We start from the raw sequence: 15245 nt of genomic DNA on the forward strand, positions 1-15245 counted from the left end.
TGAGAAAAGCTCACAAAGCATCCCAATGAATGCCTGGTATCAAAATATGCTTAGAATTAGGAGTCACAACAACAACAATGATACAGAGAAGATCAATGACAATGGAAATTGGATATTTCTGCAGAGATAGATGTGTGGCTAAAAAGCATCATAAAACCTACTAACCAACAGTAACAGTAGACGTAGTCATCCAAATCACATTGAAATTCCACTCACATATACTAGGTCAGACACCATGATATTGCACATGGAAAGCAAAAGCTGCACAAGTGAGTGGGGTCACACAGGGAAATGCAGAGGGTGGAAAGACATAAGATGCATAATGCTGAAAACAATTAGATCCTCCTTAAAGAAATAGGCACAAAAGTCACCTATGACCTAATCATTCCACATTTAGGAGGATATCCAAGGGAACTGACAATATCCACTGAAGCCACTGTTTACACGCCAGTTTTCACAGCAGCCTACATAAAATAAATTTGCAAACAAACTCCTTGTCTACTTGTTGAGAGACAAAACTCAATGGGTCAATGCAATGAAGTGGCTCTTTTCTCATGAACAGAGGCATATGTGAGGGATGCCAGAAAACAAAACATTTGAGGAAAGTAGGCCAACCCCATAGGTCATGCAGCACCGGGTGTTACTGATAAGAAATACTCAGCACAGTTATAATCAAAGAGCAGATCGGTGGCTGTGTGACTGTAAGCACAGAAATGGACAGTGACAGCTTAAGGGGCAACAAAATGTTCTCACAACTAGATAGTGATGACAGAGTACGCAACATGGCATGTGTTACCAACAGCTTGATTTCTTCAGGTGGAAACTACCAAATGTTGGTTCTATTACTTCCACCTGAAGAGGAAGATGTGTGTCCTTATGGTACTGTAGGCCAAATAAAGGACAGAGCCAAAGTAATTTCAAACAATGAATGGACAAAAGAGTATATGTTTTCTTAGGGCTATTTACATAGATAGAGGTACTTTGGTAGATCCTCCATCTTGGGGGGCACTATGAAGCCCACTCTGCTCCCCCAAACCCACCTATCATCTAACTGATTCATCTCCAGTCTAACCCAGTCACTAGCTAAAGCCAGTTGCTGCTGTGGCCCTCCACCACCCACTCCGCTCCTCAGACTTGCACCCCTGGGATTGGTTGTGTATCCTCTGTGAAGCTATGTCCCCTCACAGCAAGTCCTATGGCCCCAAGGTAGGTCTAGGCCTGTGATAGTCACTCCTCTAGGGAGCCCAGGCAGCTAGCTGACCTGGGGTGACCGCTCTTGGGGGGGTCACCTAACCTGGTTTGCCCATTACTGTCCTGTATATTGTAAAGGATAATGAAGGAATTTCTTCTTATTAATATTTGTTTTTACTAGAAAGGCAGATTTATAGAGAAAAAGAGAGACACAGAGAGATCTTCCACCATCCAGTTCGCTCCCTAAGTGGCCAGTATGGTTGGTGGGCAAGAATGCCGCAGAGCACGGACAGCTAGGCATGTCGGTGTGAGCCACATTCCTCACAGCAGTCACAACTTGTACACTATGATGAGAAGGAAGCTTGGATTGAATTTCTATTATATCCTTCATGGTATATTCTCTTCAGTCTATATATGAATATTTCAGCATCATCATTTTTATTTTGCTGTGGTTGGAGAATGACTGATCCTGGAGATGAGGGTGATTCCTAGTACCATGGTATGCAGAGAACTCTTCCCAAATGTTCTTCAGGACATCGGTCAGCACTGGAGGTATGGCCAGGGAGACCAAAGCTGCCCATTGCTTGGGAGCAGAAGATGGGATGGACTCTCAAGGGCTTGAGACAGGAGAGCAGGTGTTTCCTGAGGGCTCCTCTGAGAGCAGGGCAATGCTGTGGTTGCATTTAGCTGGCACTTTGGACACTTCTCAAGGACCAGTGAGATTTATGATTCAGGATTTGGCTATATAATTAACAATGCTTGTGAGATTACATTGTAAGCCTGGGCCGCTGGCCCCACCTGAGTTGGGCACAAGTGTGTGCACAGGCTTTCCTGAGTGAGTTCTTTGGTCTTTGTGGCTGATGTTCCATTTGCCACTGCCTTCCCCCCCCCCCCCCCCGTGTGCCTGGGTGGCATCTTAGTCATCTGTACGAGACCGAGCGTGCCACTGTGTTGGCAGAAAGTGACTCGGAAATACAGTAATAACCACCCCAAAGCTCAAGGATATCGACATTTAAAATCCTGCTGTTTTCCTACAATAACCAATAGCATCGTGTACAGAATAAGCCCTTTCCTTCTCCTCCTCCTTCTTCTTTGCAAAGGGGTTTGGAAGAGAGGCTATGGAATTTGTTCCGCATGTAAAATATGAGCTAATGATCCATTGACAGTAAAATTCTGAACAAATTATCTGAGACTATGCAGCCTTCTTGCATGGTTTTGTAGATGGATTGGGAATGGGTGTAATGCCTTTGGCATGAGATGTGTTGAGTCTTGGGGAGTAGTGGGGTGCCTGTGCTTGGAAGAGGGGGGGATCTGCACAGTCTTGAGCCCATGAAGTTGTAGAGAGACTAGGGGATGTGTAGGAGAAAGTCTTCCACTAAAATGGGAAAACAGTACAGGCACGTCTCACACACACACACACACTTTACACATACACACACACACACACACACTTAACACCAACCAGAATAAGTATATCTTTTACTCCCACTTTCCCCACAAATTCTTTTTAAAACATCTATATTTTATTTGTAATGAAGATCTACAGAGAGAAGGAGCGACAGAGAGAAGGATCTTCTGTCTACTTGTACACTCCCCAAGGGTTTGTAATGCTCAGAGCTGAGTTGCTGCAAAGTCAGGAGCTTCTTCCAAGTCTTCCACAAGGGTGCAGGGTTCCAAGGCTTTCACCCATTCTCTACTGCTTTTCCAGGCCACAAGCAGGGAGTTGGATGGGAAAGTGAAGCAGCCAGGACATGAACTGCTGTCCATATGTGATGCTGGCTCCTGCAGGCAGAGGCTAGCTTGTCACATCATGGTGTAACCCCCCTCTTTTACCACCACCATATTGAGGATCAAATTCCTACCACATGAGCTCTGGGGAGGAATAAACTGTGTCCAGGACAATGGGCAATGCTATGGGAAATGACAGTAAAGCTACATGTAGGTTTCACAAATATATGTGCACCTTCCCTCACCCCAGTTAAATTCCATTTTGCCTTGAACCTGAACCTACTGAAGTAGCTTCCTAGTCAAGGTGGGATAAAGTTGTGAAAATGTCAGCAGGCCAGGATCTGTGGGCTGCGTGGCAGGCCCTGGGGACCTGCCTCTAGTGACCTTCCTGGATGTGACTGGCTCAGCTCCCCAGAGGGGAATCCCAGCAGCTTCTACTCTGCCTCAGGTTGGTCACCCCTCAAGCAATCCCTTTTTCCATTTTACTGTTTGTGAATTCTAGAAGCTTTGGAAGGTAGCTGGTGCAGACCTTCTGTTTTCCTTCTAGAATGTTAGGAATAAATCCAGTGCCTCACCACTGAGGGGGGTGTTCTCTCCCACCAGAGATGGGGAGCCTAAGCTATGGGACCCCCACTTCAGCTTCAATAAAACAAAACATTCCTGACTCAGCATCTCCAAATCAGAGACTCTGGGCAGGTGCTCCATCGCCTCCATGTGGTTTCAGGGAGTTGGCTTTTACTAGGAAATCTGTGAAGAACTTATGTTCAAAATAAACTCTCACCCTCTTTCAGACTTCCAAGTGACATTCAGGTATCTGTTCCTCAGATGTGGGGAAACTGGGGCATTTACACATTGCTGCTAAGACTGTAACATAGTGGAAGCACTATAGGAAGGCCCTGGGTGCCATGTTGAAAGATAAAGGAAGAATTGCCACATATCCAGCCTGTCCTCTCCCAGGTCATCAGTCAGAAGAGGTGATAATACATCCCACAACAGATCATCAGACTCAGTGTTGATGGAGATCTGTGCATAGCAGGCAAAGGGAAGACAGCCCTAACATGGAGTGGAGGAGAGTTAGATGAATACAACGTAGTGTATCTGCTGAGTGGAAAACTGGAAAGTGACGGGGGGCTGTACTGTGAGTGAACTTGTCAACAGTGTTGAGTGTAAGAGATCCAGGTTTGCATCTGTGAGTCCATGTGACAGGTAAATGCATCCAAACAAGGAGACACTGGTGCTGTGACTTACATGTCTGTCTGACTGCTTCCTGGGTCATGGGTGGGGTAACAGGGTGATAAACATTCCCCAAGATAGAGCTGATGACTGCACTACATCTTGAATGTCCTGTGTACAGTGGGAAGGTCAGGGTTGTCAAGGAACTGATTTGTTTACCCACTGTGTTTGAAAGAGCAAGAGAAAGAATTTGAACTTCCATGAGGTTCCGGTCCCAAGCACCCTAGAAAGCCAGCACTTTGATTGGCTGAATCCAGGCACCTGATTTCCCAGGAGGGTGCAGGGAACCAAGATCACGAGCCATCACCTGTGCCTGTTAGAAGCTGGCACGCAGATGAGGAACTTGTGTCAGGCATTCAGGTGTTCAGGCTGGACTTGCCTGCTGTGCTGTTGTCGGCCCCACATTCTTTCACCTAGAAAATGGGTAGTATTGGGTGTCTCTCCCTCCCTTTTCGAGAGGCACCCCACCTCCCGCCTTCTCTCCGGAGGTGCTTCCCCTTCCCTCTCCCTTCCCTGCTCACCTGGTCCCTTCGCAAATAAACTTTTCTGTCTACAACAACAACAACAAAAGGGTAGTATTTATTCATTTTAATTGATTAATTAATCAATTAATTTATATGATATTTGTATAGTTGATTAGGGCACAGAGGGTCTCAAGGGCTACAGGAAATTGGGTAAGACCATTGTTTCCACATTCTTTTTTTTCCTTCCTATATCTATGGGAAGGAGAGAGACAAAGGGAGAAGCCACATCCACCCTCACAAACATCCCAGGGCCCCTGATGTGAGGCATGCTCTGAGGGTACTGCTCAAGTTGTTTCCATAGTTCAACTGCTCTGAATTGATGCCAATCTCACCATTCCAAGCACGATGAAATTTCTTCAGAATCCTCTGGCTGACATAGTCCACCTTAGCGTCTCCACTTGTCCAGACTTTCATTGTCAACGCTTGGCTAGGCTAGTTGAACAATTTATTCTGTCCTCTATTGAGGTGCCAGGTGTCCTCTCCAGGTTCCAAAGTACTGCCAGATCCTCCATGTACATCTGCATATGCTGTCCACTGCTCCATCTGAGCTACTTAGGAGGCTCAGCTTTGACACAGGCACTCCACGGTCAGACCATGGAACCTGCAATTCTCTTCATGGTTGGGGTGCTGAGTCTGGCAGTTTGATTCGGGGGAATCCCAAAAGAAACTTGGTCTGAGGTGATCCCAGACCTGATTCTTGTGTGTGCTTGCCAGTACAGGCTCTGGCAGAGGCCGTCATCCCTATCAGCCAATGCATATGCTGGTGGTTACGGTTGCTGAGTCAGTTCTGCCTCCTGCCCTGTTTTCTACACACACCAATGAGTGTTGGAGCCCATCCCAATCCTGCCCACCACACTTATCCATGTAAATCAGTGGGAGCTACAGCCTAGTTGGGGTGACTCCAAATAACCCTCATCAGGCCTGCCCCCTGCCTTGGTTTCCATGCTTGCCAGTATGCACAGCAGACTGGTCCAGTCTGTCCCACATCCCATTCAGCTCTCATACTTGTCAATGGGCACGGAAGCTTAGTTCAACACAACCAGCCCCACTATCCATCCCACACACCTGCTGACGGTTTCCACTCTCTGTCTAGCCATGCCTGCCCCATTCCTGGTTCTCATGCTCGCCAGACAGAATGGCATCGCAGGAGGGAAATGCCCACTCTTTCCCTCCTGGGCCCACTCCCACTCCCGGATCATGCACTCTCCAGATGATTCTGCAGTTTGGCTTGACAGAATTAGTCCCCAGTACCAGCATCTGCCTGCTGATGCTATGGCAAAGCCCAATCAGCCCTCAACTACTCTAATTTATGCTTGCACTAGTAGGAACAGTCAGCCCAGCCTGGCTTTTCCCTGATTTAACTCACATGAGGCCCACAGGTGTTCTAGCCCTGCCTGGTCTGGTCTGTCCCCATCCCAACTCACGCTCTTCAGTGAGAGTGGCTGTCCAGCAGCGGAGCCCTTCACATTACCCCTACTGGCTTTACCCCCTCATCCCCTGGTTCTCACATGTGCTGCCTGGGTGCTGCGGCCCAGTCTGGCCTGGACCCCTCACCTCAGCATTTACTTTCAAGGCAAGGACTTTAGCCATTAGTCCATGGCTCTGGGCCATACATTGCCTTTTCATTGTATCTTCATGTTATCTCGATTATATTCCATCTTTTAAAATCTGAGTTCTGTTGAAGGATGTGGTTTCTGGACCATGAGACTTGTTGTCACCTTCACAATTTTAATGAAGTAAATTATTCTGTTAGAATATTCAGAATTGGGCCTGGTGCAGTAGCCTAGTGGCTAAAACATGCCAGGATCCAATATGGGTGCTAGACCTAATCCCGGCAGCCCCACTCTCCGTCAAGCTCCCTGCCTGTGGCCTAGGAAAGCAGTTGAGGATGTCCCAAAGTCTTGGGACCCTGCACCCGCATAGGAGTCCCAGAGGAGGCTCCTGGCTCCTGGCTTCAGATAGGCTCAGCTCCAGCTTTTGCAGCCACGTGGGGAGTGAAGCACCGGATGGAAGACCTTCCTCTCTGTTTCTCCTTCTCTCTGCATATCTGTCATTCAAATAAAAATAAATAAATCTTTTAAAAATAATAAATAGATAAATAAATAATTCCGTCTTAGAAAAAAAAAAAAAAAAAAAGAACCAGAATGAGTGTGGGCCACTGTTGTGCCAGGATAGGAGGTGACTAAATTATCCTGGACGAAGGACCCACTGGTGTGTGCAAACTCTGCCACTGGGAGGAGATCTGAGAGAGTTTGAGAATTCCTTTGTCAGAATGTGATCCTTGCAGGTGAGCACAAGAGCCAAAAGAAGGAAGAACCCAGGTTGCAATACCCAGCAGCCTACTTGTGGCTGAGGTCTCAGGGAAGGCCAGGCTTGGTTAGTTCACAATACCCACTTGCAGATCTGAGAACCAGGATGGAATGTGGGATAGGCCGGGTTGGGCCATAGCACTGCACCAGCCAGTTGTCATTAGGGCCAGGATTAGGGGCTGCCCAGGTTGGTTTGGGTGGCAGCAACCACCAGCATGACTTGGAACTGAGGCCATGCCAGACTGGGCCACAGCACCCAGCAGCACCAGCTTATATTGGCTTATACTACCTGTGTCAGCATGTGACAGCCAATGGCAGCCTGTGCCAACATGTGTCAACCTGTACTAGCTTATGCCAGCATGTTCAAGCCTGCACCAGCTTACTCCAACATGTGCCATCCCATGTTATTTTGTGCCAAGCTGCACCAAGATGTGCCCGTTGGTGCCAGCCTGTGCCCATCTACGACAGAGTGTGCCAACATATGCCAGCGCATGCAATCTTGTGCCAGCCTGTACAGCCTGCACCCACCTTTACTGGCCTATACCATTCTGTACCAGCCAGTATCACTAAAAAAACAAAAAGTTTTCTGGCTCTTCTCAGTCAGGTCCCACCCCTCTACTGGCCACTCCCCTGCCTACCTCCCCACCCCCCCTTCTGTTCTGCCTGCCAGCATATTCATGTTCACTCAGAACAGACCCTTTCAAAAATAGTAAAAAAAAGATGGAAGGGAAAATCTAAGAAACACAGAGATTCTCCCAGCCTCTGAGTCTCAGACTCCTCCCTCTGCATTAGAATAATATTACATATATATTGCAATATTCTCATTATGCTATATATACACAAGGCACACAAAAATTATTGATTTATTTTAATATTTAAATATGCCCATTGTTACCCATTTTTAAATTTTCCGATTTTTCTTTTTCTGTATCTGGTGTGAGGAGACAGATAAAGGGAGAAGCCCCACCCAGCACTGGTCTGACCCACACTGTGTTCTGGTGCTCGGATTCACCAGCAGGTGATGTGAACTGGTTCAGCCTGGTCTGCCCCTGACCTATGCCAAATTATGCTGGTGGGTATCTTTCCCTGGCCTGGTCTGGGCTGCTGCCTATCATGCTTCTTGCGCTCACCTGCAGGGACTGTGTTCCGACAGAAGAGTTGCCCAGGATCCTCCATCAGAACCTCTCTCAATGCCAGATCTCACGCATAACGGTGGGTCCATGGGCCAGCCCTCCTTAGTCCCCCTCCTGTCCTGGCAGGAACAGTGGCATTTCCTGACTGGCCTTCAACCCATTCTGTTTCTTACTGTTAGATGTCTCAGTCCAGCCAAGACTCATCCATATCCAGACACAGCTCATACATGGCTCAGTAGGGGCCGAGACCTAGCCTGGTCTGTCCTACAACTACCCTGGTCCTCCAGAGCACCAGATGGTGCTGAAGTCTAGCCCAATTTGGTGCGCCTAGCCCCAGTCCACATTTGTGCCAGCTATAGATCTTTCACATGGCAGTCTGACCCAGCTTGGCCTAGCCCCTCACCTGTCATGACCTTTGCCGTTGGATGCTCTATCCTGGCCTGACGCAGCCTACCCCAAGTCCCACCACTTGCTGATGGGTGCTGAAACCTGACCCTGCTCTGCCTGTTCACATGTCAGGCTCATTAACCCTGGTAGGTGTGACAACCTAGCAAAGGCTGACCTGTACTCCAGCCTGGTTTCTACTCTTGCCAGTGAGGTAATGTTGGCTTTGCCCCACTGATCTCCACCCTCCAAAACTAAACCACACATTAGCCAACAGTTGAAGTTATCCAGCTCGGGTTCCCCAACACCCAGGCCTGAAGCATGTGATAATCAGTGGGATTTGTGACCCCCTAATAGGTTCCCCAAGTTCCCACATTCCCTCATTCGGCCTACTCCCTGACCCAGAGCTCACATGCTCCAGCAGGAGCTAGGTCCTTGCCTGGCATAGCCTGCCCCTCCATCTTGGCCTTTGTAGGAGCTGGAGGATGTTGCAGCCAGGCCTGCCTCACACCCTGTTTTAGTATGCACATGTGGGTACTGCAGCCTGGGTCTGCCTATCCTGTTTCCAGCCTCAGCACCCATGGGTGTTGGGTTCCTTAGTCATTCTTACCTCAGTCCATCTCCATCCCGACTCTTAAGCTAATAGCAGGACTTGCATTTCCACAGGGTTGGGCCCATTTATCCCCCACAGCATCTACCCCCTGGACCTGGTTCTCTTGCATGGTGGTTAGTGTCATGACCCTTCCTAATGTGACTCATCCCTGTTCCGACACTCAGTCAAGTACTGGGCTCTCACCCTGCCACATAGGCCCTCAGCCATAGCTTTCATGTAGACTGGCATGTGGCAGTCAGCAATGTTCTTTGCTAGCAACCAATCTCAGGACTCCCATGTGGGTTGGTGAATCAGTCTGACCCAAAAAGATCATGCAGACTCTTTCCTCAAAATCACCAGGTCTCTTCCCCATGCTTGCCTGCAAGTTCAGTGGCCCCTTTGCTTGGAGTCACACAGGATTCATTCCTCACCTACACGCACACTGGTCTTATCCATGGATGTCTCTAAGCAGCAATTCTCTAAGCAGCAATTACAACCTCCCCAAAGCCCTAGAGCTCACCACCAGGCAGCCAGCAGGCGGAGCCTAGCACCACTTGGCAGGTTGTCATCCCATAAGCCCATCACTTGCTCACTGTGTGGCGATGGTGTCCATGCCCAGAGTCCCAAGCATTGGGTCTGAACTGGCTCAGATAACCTCCTCAGCCACCACACTGCCAAGGGCTCCTTTCACCCAAGCCCTGCAGCACAATACAATGGCTAGTATTTATTACTGGATTTTGATGTCAGTGAGACAGAAAATTGCCAAATTAAATATGATGTTAGTTATAGTTCTCTGTGTGTATGTACAAACTTGGCATATGTGATAATTAAGAGATCTCCAAAGAATTGAAAAATGATATGATAAGCATTTAGGGCATAGCAGAGTAGAATCAGAAATATTGATCTGTTCAATCTGGTAAAGAAGAAAACATCCCAAATAACACGTGTTAACAATAAAATGACAAAACTTCAGTAGTTGGAGGAAAGCTAAGTGAAGCACGTATAATAATTCTTCGGGGGAGAGAATCAAGATGGTGGAATAAGGTGAGGACATGTTTAAACAGATGGAGAAACATTACCCAGTATGAAGCACAGAGGACACATTCCAGGAAATAAGAGAGGACAGAATGACAGCAGAGGGGCACTTAGAGACTAATGGACACAGGAAATGAGCGGACACAGCCGTGTGGTGTTGCAGTGCCCGATACCCCAGTAATCAGCAATCTGAACTACACCAGTGGGCGGAACTGCACCAGCAACAAGGTAGGAAGAGGAGTTCACCAGGAACTCGGGAGGTGAACCCAAAGAACTGCCCATCCTGGTGGTTTGATTTGACCAGGAGCAGAGACAGATCAGAAGATCCCAAAAAGGTGGTAAGGGAACAGGGTGAATTTCACAGCCCAAACCCCTACTAGAGTCAAATCAGGTGCATCTTATGTAGGGAGACAATAACTATGAGACAGGACAGTGCATGCACTAAGCTGGGAGTGAACTCATGTTGGGTTCAGTAAATTGCAACGATGTGGCATCCTTCAGGTTCCACCCAAAGCAGGTCCAGGTAGCCCCCAGACCTAATGGCCAGCAGATCAAGAACTCCACCAGTGGAACATCGGGTACCATTTTGTAGAGTGTGTCAAAGGCTTTGAGACTGCAGGGACAACAGTGAGCTGTGCATATACTGAGCTGGGAGCAAACTCACTGAGTTTAGTACATTGCACTGGTCCCATAATGACTTTGGCACTGTGAGACTCAAAACAGTTCCAGGTGGCCCTCAGACCTAATGGACAGCAGTTTCCAGCAAGATTTGCACGGCCAGCAACCCAGTTACTCAGGATACCTGGTGTCTCCCTAATCAAGGGACCTGCTTCAACCGGAAGTGGGAGAAACATTGAGACAGTAGTGTATCAACAGCGTGAGATCACAGGAGGTAAAGTCCTGAGTCAGGAGCTGGGCAATGTTGGAATGGTGGTGAAAGCCTAACAAAAGTCCAGATCTGAAACTTGCTGGAGGGAATGGCATAAGTGACTGCAAACAAAGAACCATGTACCAGCCACAACAAGTAAAATCAAATTGGAGACCTGTGGGTGACACAGCATGGAGACCTGCCCTAAGCAGAAAAACCTGCTAACCAAAAGTACAATGACCAAGAGGCACAATGACAAAGTCACAATGAATATTACTGAAGACTCCCATGCAAAGGAGCAAATCACTTTGCCAACCTCAGAGTTAACTGAGGAACACATTGAGAAAATGTGGGTTACAGAGGTTTGAACACTTTTATAAAACCTCTTATCAACAATGAGAAGCACATGAAAGAATGTAAGGAATATATCACACAGCAAATAGCAACACTAAAACAAAATCAAGCTCAATTATTGCAAAAGAAGGTGCAATAGAGCAAGTTAAAAAAAATCAGTGAAAAATCTCAATAATAGAATGAATGAAGAAGAAGAAAGAATATCAGAATTGGAAGATACTTCTTGTCACCAGGGGGAAACAAGGAAAAAGCTGGAAGCAGAGCTAATTTACAGACATGATTAAAGACCAAATATAAGAGTTACGAGAGTTCCAGAAGATACAGAAAGAGAGGCTAGGTTTACAACTGTATTTAACAAAACACTTCCAGCAGCCACCTTGCTGAGGGGGGCACCCGGGACGGAACGGGCATCTGATTCCTAGTTCACACATGCCAGCCACTTTGTGCACATGATGAGCTGCTCCCGGACCTGCCAGACCCCCAGGGGCTGACCTCTCTGGGGTAAGTCTCCTGGGCTGTTAGGCAGGCTCAACCCCTCCCACTGCTCCCCTTTCTCAGCCTGTTAGCCACTCGTCCAGGGAGCTGGGGGTTTTGGATTTTGATTCGCTTATTACATAGCTCCATGCCAAACCCACAGTGCTTTGGGGCCATGAATGAATCCTAAAGATTCCCAATGACAGTAAAGCTTCTTCTAAAGAATTTGTAATTACTTAATAATGTTGAGCACTGAATATCAGTTCATTCCAAAGCTAAGACTCCGGGCATGTCTGACAGGATGTCCCCATTACCTGACATGATGATGGATCAGCAGAGGGGTCACAGTAGCCAGGGCTGGTCTTGCAGGAGCCAAGGGAGAGGAAAACTTAAGGCTCAAGCTGGGCCATGTGTTCCCCTGTCCTGTCCCTGCCCCTCTGGTCCTCAAGGATTCATCTCAGGATTCCTGCCAGCCCTCTGAGCTGTCCCATGTCCAAGCTGGGGAGCTGATCTCATTGTCCCACCTGCTCACTCACCACAGCTTCACCCTGAGCCTGAGGGATGAGGCTGCTCGCACACATGTGACGCTCAGAGCATCCTTCGCCAACAGAAGCCTGGCCTGGATCTCGCCCTGGGGACGAAAGACGCTCATCGCAGCGCCCTTCCTCTTCTACCCCCAGCGATTCTTTGAGGTACTGCTGCTATGCCAGGATGGAGGACTGAAGCTAGCCCTCAATGGGCAGGGGCTGGGAGCCACCAGCCTGGGCCAACAGAACCTGGAGCAGCTGTGAGAACTCCGGATCAGTGGAACTGTCCAGCTCTACTATGTCCATTGTTGAGGAGGTTTCCTGCAGAGAGACCCTAGCCAGCGAAGAGTGAGGAAAGCCCATGCCCAGGGGTAGATTGTGGGGTGGTGGGCGTGGGCCACACCCTGTGAAATTCTAACCCCACTGGATGGCTTGGGAGTGTGGATGGTGACGGTCTAAGCTGGTGAACAGGAGGTCCAGAGCTGGGGGACGGACAAGCTGGGCAAAGTAGCTCCAATTGCTCATCAGTGTATGGAAGGGTGATGGATTGGGCGCCCCAATCCAGTACTGAGCAAACCTTAGCCCACAAGTTAAATTATAAACCAGGATGGACCACAAGACATGCCAAGCTAGGTTCTTGCACCAATTGGTCTGTGTGAGCCAGGGATGATGAACCACAGTGTCCAAGGTAGGGGTTGTGGCAGGCGATGGGCTGTGCCTAGCTGAGCGAGAGCAACCACTGGCACGCTCAACACTGGCTGGGAACAGGCCTGGTTGGGGAGCTGGGGGGAGACCCTGGTTGGGTGGAGGTTCCCACCAAGGGGTGCACAGACTGGAATGGGTCTGTGTTCTGGTAGGGATACAGTTGCAGCCTCGCTTGGCACAGGTGTGGACAGGGACTTGACGCACAGGGCTGGGTCAGACTGTAACACCTCCTGGTGTTCTGCAAGACCAGGATAGATAAGGGATGGAATAGGCTGGGTTTAAACCCCAACTGAGCCATGTCTGTGCTATATGTGGGTATGGACAAGCTGCGGCTGGGCTTAAACATCCCACAGCAAGAACCTGAATGGGTTGAAGGCCAGTTGAGAAAAGCCACTGTTCCTGCTAGGACAGGACGTGAACTGAGTAGTGCTGGTCCATGGACCCACTAGTAAGCATGATACCTGGCATCAGGAGGGGTTCTGAGGGAGGAGTCTGAGCAACCCCTCTGACAGGACACAGATCCTACAAATAAGCGTAAGAAGCATGGCTGGAAATAGCCCAGGAGAGATTATGGAAAGTGTCGCACTGGCATACATTTGGCATGGGTTGGGGGCGGACTAGGCTGGATCAGTTCGCGTCATACACTGGCAAATTCAAATGCCCGGAGCAGGGTGTGGGTCAAGCCAGGTTCGATCACAGCAAAAACAGTACACAACACAGAATGCCAAGGTGTTGCTGCCTGTGACAGATGTGACCACAGCACCCATCCAGCACACATGAGAACCAGGAAGGGAGGGGCAGAGCCAACAGGGGAATAACGGGTGGTTCCCTTGCTAGATAGCTGCTCCCACTGGAGAGCATGAGCTGGGATGAGGATAAACCACACTAAGCAGGGCTGCAGCACCTATGCGCCTCAAGTGGACCAGATCTGGGAAGAGCCAGAATGGGTGGACTACTCCTACTGGTGCTAATAAAACTAGAGGGGGTGGAGAGCTGTTGGGGCTTAACCGTAAAAGAAGCTGGCACTGGGGGCTAATAAGATGAAGCCCAACCACAGAGCCACCTAGAGAGAGCATAATCTGGGAGTGAGAGAGACCTGGGAGAGAAATAGTGAGCTCCTCCCTCTTGGGTTACCATTCCCATGGGAGGGTACAAAATAACTGGGATGGGGGCTGGGGTGGCCAGACAGAGAGAAATTCAACAACATCCATGAGGGCTGGATAGTTGAGCTGGTTGGAAGGAACTAGGCTCTAATATCCTTTGACATTTACGAGAGCCAAGTGGGATATGGGGCAGACTGAACTGGTCTGCTACACATACTGGCAAACCAGGGTAGGGGCGGGCCTGGTGGGGGTTATTGGGGGTTGCCCTGACTGGGTTGTGGCTCCCACTGGTTTGTGTGATGGCTGAGTATGTGATGGGCAGAACCAGGCTGGACTGCAACACCCATTGGTTCCAGTGGATGTCGGGGCTGAAGACGGAACCAACCCAGCAATTGCAACCACCAGCTGACCGGGTAGATAGACTGTGCCAGGTCCTGTACTGGCTAGTACATATAGGAATCAGGTCTGGGAATGCCTCAAAGTTTCTTTGGGGATCCCCTCAATTGAAACGGCAGACTCAGAACCTTAACCAAGAAAAGACAGAAAATAGAACAGGTCAATCAACCACCTCAGCTATATGTTGGCAGAGAAACACTGGACAAAGGGAGACTCTATGTTGGACTATGTCAATCAATAGGTTCTTCAACAGCCTCATTGTGCCTGGAGTGGCCATGGGCAGCGATGCATAACTGATGAACTACTGGGAGCACTTGAGCAAGGATCTCAGAATATGCCCTACATCCGGTACCTGGGGGTGGGTGGGAGAATGGTGGGGCTTCTCCCCAATATTCCCTTTAGCTCTTGTAACTTTTTATCCTAATCAACAATGTAAAGATTGTCTAAATAAATTTAAACAACACAATTGCATTTAATGAAATAATAAAGGAAAACTTCCCTAATCTGGAGACAGACTTGGGAAACAACATCCAGGAGGGCACAGAATTCCCCACAGGATTGACCAAAAGCAATCTTCACCATGACACATGATAATCAAACTCTTGTCAATGGAACTTAAGGAGAAGATCCTTAATTGTTTTCTTTAAGGATTTATTTATTTTTATTACAAAGTCAGATATATAGAAAGG

This window comes from Ochotona princeps, chromosome 13, assembly GCF_030435755.1.
Source record: "Ochotona princeps isolate mOchPri1 chromosome 13, mOchPri1.hap1, whole genome shotgun sequence".
Lineage (NCBI taxonomy): Eukaryota > Metazoa > Chordata > Mammalia > Lagomorpha > Ochotonidae > Ochotona > Ochotona princeps.